A 6,519-nucleotide genomic window follows, 5' to 3' on the forward strand; every position below is an offset into this window, starting at 1 on the left:
CTTTACCCCAATTTCCTTCTCATTCTCTAGTATAGTGCTGTTTAAGTGTAGTATCCCGTAAATCAGAATTAGTATTATTGCAACCTAGTGGCAAGGACTTAAGTCAGAGCCTTGTGGTAGCTGACCCTGGGAAGACTGGTTTCATTAGTCATACTACTTTTCTGGAGTCAGGGCCTTGCTCTGTTGCCCAGGCTGGAGTACACTGAGTCATGTCTCACTGCAGCCTTGAACTTGTGGGCTCAAGCAATCCTCCCTCCTCAGCCTCCCAAATAGATTAGATGACTGTGCCCAGCTAAGTTTTTGGCTTTTCGTAGAGATGGGGTCTTGCTTTGTTGCTCAGGCTGGTCTCGAACTCCTGGCCTCAAGCAGTCCCCATGCCTCAGCCTCCCAAAGAGCTGGGATTACAGGCTGTGCCTAGCTGATATATATATATATATATATATTTTTTTTAAAGGACACTAGTACTATTGTCCTTTTAAGTCCTCTTTTACATCTCATGTTACATACACCAAAAACACCTAATAGGCTGACAGATGCTCCCTTTGTGCCAAATTTTGAGAACCTTCTTTTGCCCAGATTCAAGTTTACATTTCTTAAAACACAAACTGAAACTGAGGTTTATGAAAACATTATCTCACTTTAGCAGTTTGTATTACCTCCAGGACACTGCTGGCTGAAGCTGTACAGCCCGCAGGGCAAAAATTATAATTAGAATGCTTTTCCTATTGTCTTAATTTGCTTCAGTTATTGAATTTTTAAAATGTGGTGTCTTGTGCTATATAAATACAAGTGTGCATAAGTTACTTCCCAATAAACCATAAATTGATTCTTTACTTTTCACAATGTTTTATTACGAGGTATCTGCTGACCACACGTATTTTAGCCACATGCTCATGTATCTCAAGATTAAAGTCTAAATACATTTTAAATTCATGGTCATACCTTTAAAAAATGACTAATGGGCTGGGCGCGGTGGCTCACGCCTGTAATCCCAGCACTTTAGGAGGCCGAGGCAGGTGGATCACAAGGTCAGGAGATCGAAACCACCCTGGCTAACACGGTGAAACCCCGTCTCTACTAAAAATACAAAAAATTAGCCGGGCGTGGTGGCGGGCGTCTGTGGTCCCAGCTACTCGGGAGGCTGAGGCAGGAGAATGGCGTGAACCCAGGAGGCGGAGCTTGCAGTGAGCCGAGATCGCGCCACTGCACTCCAGCCTGGGCGACAGAACAAGACTCTCTCAAAAAAATAAAAAATGACTAATGAATATATATAGGATCTACTCCCAACCACCCACATGGCACTAATAAAAACAATGGAGGCAGGCTGAGGTGGTGGGGTTCTTGCCCCAGCTGTATTTGTGATCTTAGAGGCTGCTGTAACAAATTACAACTTGGTGGCTTAAAACAGCAATTTATTCTCAGTTCTGAAGGCCAGAAGTCAGAAATCAGTTTCACTGAGCCAAATCAAATGATGCTCCTCAGGAGGCTCTGATGGGGAATGTGTTCCTTGGCATCTCCCAGCTCCTGGGGGCTGCCTCACTCCGATCTTCAAGGCCAGCATCTTCCAATCTGCTGTGTGGATCTCCCTCAGGCTCCCTCTCATGAGGGGACTTGTGATCGCATTTAGGGCCCACTAGGATTATCCAAGGTAATCTCCCCATCCTGAGATCCTTAATCTAATTATAATATCTGCAAACAAGGTAACATTTACAGGTTCCAGAGATTAGGCCTGATTATCTCTGGAGGCGGTCATTCAGACTACACTGTCTTTCCAGGTTCTCACAGGTTTTCTCTTCTGAAAAGTTTGTTGATTCATGCAATGTCTACAAGAGTACTGCTAATAAAACCCTGCAGTAATGGAAATGTTTTCTATCTGTGCTGCCCCTAGCCACATGTGGCTGTTGAGCCATGGACGTGTTACAGAGCCTCTGCCCAAGTAACTCAAGGGGCAAAGGACCACCACCAGGACTCCGTGGAGTGCTTTGTGAAACCAGTGGTTATTCTTGACAACTATTTGCTAGAGCCTTCAGACTTTTAACACAGTTTTTACACCTTTCATCTTGACAGTACCTAGAAAACCTTGCCATTCTCTTGGCCCACCTTCACTGGACCATTGTTCTGACAGAACTTGCTAGGGCCTTTTAAGGCTCTGGGGTTGTTTTCTGTATGTTGATGTTCTATGTCTGTGCTGCCCCTAGCCACATGCAGCTATTGAATATCTGAAATGTGGCCAATGAGTTATGTGATCAAAACCAACCATATCCACTGATTTTTGTGTACTTGCTCACTGATTCTCATGATACCTAGAATAGTACTTGGCCCATAGTTAAATGCTCCATTAAAAGAACATTAGAGCTATTCCAGTATTATGTAAATACTAAGTATCAGTTCCAATTTTAGTAGATGTGCTGCTGAAACATGCACAATACTAAGTATCAGTATTGTCATTTTGTTCTAACATTATGACTATACGGTGTTATAAAAATGATTAAATAGTACTACCAACTAATATATCATTTGCTGACTACTTACCAAGTAGTCTGATGTACCACATATAACTCATTTTAATTACTTGTTAATAGAACCTAACACTAAGTGGTTTAAGATCACACATAGAGATTTGAACCTAGGCTCAACATTATGCTGCCCTTAGAAGGGGACTGTAAGCCACTTACCTAGAAAAGGTCAAGCACCTGACTAGACCCTCTGTAATATGGTGGGAACTAAGGTGGACTTTACAGAATGGAAAGAAGCAGAGGCAGTTAGGTAAGTTCACACGCGATGCGCCAACGTAGTTCTGATGCTACAGGGCCATTACAGGGTGCTGAAGAAAATCAAGAGCACATAGAAGGGATGGTGGTCAGAGAAAAGTTAAGAGCAGTAAAGTATAAGGCCATAGAAAGCATTCCAGTTAAATTAAAACATTCAGAGCCCTGAAGGCCAGAGCACGTTGCCATTTTACAATAGTTTGAAAATAACCAACTCTCCACTACTACATACAGACATCAAGTCCTCCCCTCCTTAAGGTCATTTCTCTACAGCTTCACTGCTTCTCCAAACCTTTAAACACAACTATCCTCAGGGCCTTTGCACAAGTTTTCCCTCTGCCTAGAATGCTCTTCTCTCAACTATATATAAGGACATGGCATCTCCCTCAGCTCTTCCATGTTGAGTGAGGCCTCCCTTGCCGGCCATGTTAAGTCATCTCCCTTTCCTTACCCCCTTAGCAATTATAGCCAGCTAACACATTAGTTGAATTTATTTTTTGTACTAGTCTGTTCTCACATTGCTATAAAGAACTGAGACTGGGTAATTTATAAAGAAAAGGTTTGTCTCATGGTTCAGCAGGCTGCACAGGGAGCATGGCTGCTGAGGCTTCAGCAAACTTACAGTCGTGGGGTATGTCTAACAGGAAGCACATGGCCAGAGTAGGAGGAAGGGGAGGTGCCACACTTTTAATCTAAACTCTGCCATTCTTCTGCCTCTGCCTTGAGATAACGTGCACAATTGCATAACCTTTATTTTTATTAATTTTTCTTTTTAGGCTGGAGCACAGTTACAAGATCATGGCTCACTGCAGTCTCAACCTCTTGGGCTCAAGCAATCCTTCTGCCTCATTTTTTGTAGAGACGAGGTCTTACTGTGTTGCCCAAGATAGTCTTAACTCCTGACCTCAAGTGATCCCCCAACCTTGGCCTTCCCAAGTGCTGGGATTACAGGCATGAGCCACTGCCCCAGCCACACTACACATCTAAACAACCAGATTTCATGAGAACTCACTATCACAAGGAACAGCAAGAGGGAAATCCACCCTTTTCATCCAATCACCTCCCACCAGGCCCCTCCTCTAACATCGGGATTACAATTCAACATTATGCAAACTTATGAGCAATTACCTAAATTTATGAGACTAGACTTTACAATATGGAACATAAAAGTTTAGATAAAAAGGTAAGAACAATGCTATGAATTAAGAATGACTCCAAGATAAATATTAATACTTGCTACATAGACACACAAAAAAACCAGAATATGCTGACAGATACTCCTTTTGTGCCAAATTTTGTGAATCTTCTTAGGCTCAATGCAATGAAATAATACAAAGAGTTTATATTCTTAACAGTTCGACTGTGGTCCCTTCCTAGTTTAAAATAATTCTTAACTGTTACACCAGGATACCAAATCTCAAGAGACAAGTGACTTTCCAGAAGTCACATTGCCGAAAAGTTATACATGTGAAGCCTCTCATTCAGAGATACTCACAGGTGATGAAACCTAAGTTATCCCTAATCTATTTCTTTACCTGTGAAATGGGAGAATAGAATCTGTAAGGTTAGCTGAGAGAAAAGATGAGAGACCCAAGGTCAGGCCAAGTAAGTTTATTAACCTGCCGGGCTTCTCCACCAGTCAGAGGTGGCAGCCCTGAGCTTACAAAATGAGGGGTTTATATGGGGGAGAGAGACCCTGGGGTTGTTAGTCAACTAGCTTTACCACATATAATCTCATGACCGGCTTACAATATATTATCTTGTGAAAATAGTAATTTACAAGGGGGTGTAACTTAGGTTTATCCACGTTTCTCATGACCTCCCCCCTGCCACCCGGAGGGCTTCAGTGTAGCAAGTCTGGTGACCTTGCTATGGCGCCTAGATAACGGTTCAGGAATGCAGCTGCAGAGTATTCAGGGTAAGGGTCAGCTGCATTGAATTGGCGGGGGTGGGGTGGTCCTGGGGCAGCCTGTCCCTAACAGAATCCACCTCCAAGTTGTGACAATTAAATGAAAAGGTTGAAAAGGTGAACATGAAGCACCTGCTACACTGCCCTGTTGCCACCAGCATTGTCACTGCTCTAGCTCCTGTGGCACTGCACGGACACGTGGTTGCTACAAGTTAGTACGCATATTTGGCCTTATTAGAGGCACTTTCCTATTGTAACTGAAGGGATAGTTGGCTTAAGTCAATTGAAATACCAGCAACAGGACATTCCAGCTTCAACGGCTTGTACCTGTAGTTGTCAACCTATAGAAAGAAAAGTTTTAAAATGACGTTTTAACCAAAGAAAACTGAAATGTATTGCTTGTTCTATAAACTGTAAAGAAAATCATAAAGGCGCTCAAGTTGTAACGAAATTTTTTCTGGTTCAGTTGTGACTCCAGACAGGATCCAAAGAGGAGCTTTCCAGTCTCTTCTCTGGGTTTTATGGAGATTTACTTTACCCTTCTGTGTTAGCCTCTTAAAGCACTGGGTCAACCTTAAAAGGGCACAGGAAAGGGTGCTTTGGGATTTTTTTTCTTTGATTTTTACAGGGTTCACTACTATTTCCCGCGTTGCTCTCAATACCTCGTGGATCTCTGCTTCTCTAAGTCTGAAACCACCACTAGAAACAGCTGTTTTGTTTGGTGAGCCCCCTACATGGATGTTTCCTTCCAGTTAAGGGGAGCCGGATTCGGACCTTGGCGACAAACAGACGCCGGGGAACCCTCCGGTCCCACTGGCCACGTGCTCCAGGCTGAGTCATTCCCCCCCCGCTCAAGGCTAGGAACATACCTGCGCTAAGAACTGAGGCAGCTGCACTTCCGCAGACGTAAGAGACGAACTCCTGGAGCTCAAGGTCGGCTGGGGTTGGGTTCCTGTAGTCGCACGCGTGGCCCGCCCGAAACCCGCTACAAAGTAGTGGCGCGTCAGCCCTGGGGAAGCAAAGCGCAAAATTGTTACGGTGCCCAGACCTGCGCCGGGAACCTCTGGCTGTTCCGCTGGGCGCGGCGCCTGTGCCTCGCGCAGCCCCGGGACGGGCACGGCCGCCCGCCCCCCGGGCCGCCGAGGGCTGCTCTACCCCTCCGTTCTGGCCGCCGGGAGCAGAGGAGCTCGAGGCAGGCAAAGCTCGTGGGGACACCGGGCGAGCCTCGCCCCTGATCCGGCCCGCGGGCCGGCCGGGCGCCCTCCCCGCCGAAGACCGAAAGTCGAAGACTGGAGACGCACTCACCTTGCAACTCCAGCTGACAAAGAGGCCTGCGACCTGCGCCGGGCGCACAAACTAGAGAGGCGGGGCGGGGCGGGGCGGGGCGGGGAGGGAAGCAGGAGAGTCGCGGGGCCCGCAGCCAATCCCGGGAAGACTCTGGGCGAGGGCGGGGCGCGCAGCCGATCCCTGGAGAGGTCGGGGAGCTCAGCCAATCCCGGGAAGACCCTGAGCGGGGCGGGGTGGAGGGCCACGGCACGCACAGCCAATCCCGGATGGGGGGGGACGGGCCCGGCCATTGGCTGTCGGTGTCCGGGGCGGGCCTAGGTGTGGCTCTTGCAGTAGCACGGGGATAAGCCATGTCTGCGCGCGGCGCATCCTTCTTGGAATTCGATTTTTCAGGCTCCCTACCAATCCTCGGCGTTGGTGATTTTGGTGCTCTGGGGCCCTAGACCTTTCCTCGGGTTCTCTTGTGGAGAGGCCATCGAGGTTACTCTAGGGCTGGCCTAAGGCCCTGAGATTCCCTTTGCTAAAGCCACACTAATCCGTTGTGTGTTCATCATC

At 46.8% G+C, this 6,519-nt stretch overlaps 1 long non-coding RNA gene and 1 other non-coding gene across 4 annotated transcripts; both read right to left on the minus strand.

The window, feature by feature from the left end:
- Positions 1-1,325: 1,325 nt before the first annotated feature.
- Positions 1,326-6,126, minus strand: LOC112132994 (uncharacterized). Of its 3 annotated transcripts, XR_010139701.1 has the most exons (4): positions 5,833-5,976; positions 5,547-5,686; positions 2,676-5,018; positions 1,326-1,689 (listed from the first exon to the last, which is right to left on the minus strand). It is a non-coding gene; the product is annotated as an uncharacterized LOC112132994 (long non-coding RNA). The 3 variants fall into 3 exon arrangements; XR_010139699.1 differs by lacking the exon at positions 5,833-5,976 and adding an exon at positions 5,983-6,126 and having other exon boundaries at positions 1,326-5,018; XR_010139700.1 differs by having other exon boundaries at positions 1,326-5,018; positions 5,833-5,984.
- On the minus strand, positions 5,142-5,263 carry LOC112133280 (small nucleolar RNA SNORA26). The gene has a single exon (XR_002914950.1). It is a non-coding gene; the product is annotated as a small nucleolar RNA SNORA26 (small nucleolar RNA).
- Positions 6,127-6,519: the final 393 nt, after the last annotated feature.

The sequence above is a fragment of the Pongo abelii genome, chromosome 3 (genome assembly GCF_028885655.2).
Source record: "Pongo abelii isolate AG06213 chromosome 3, NHGRI_mPonAbe1-v2.0_pri, whole genome shotgun sequence".
NCBI lineage: Eukaryota > Metazoa > Chordata > Mammalia > Primates > Hominidae > Pongo > Pongo abelii.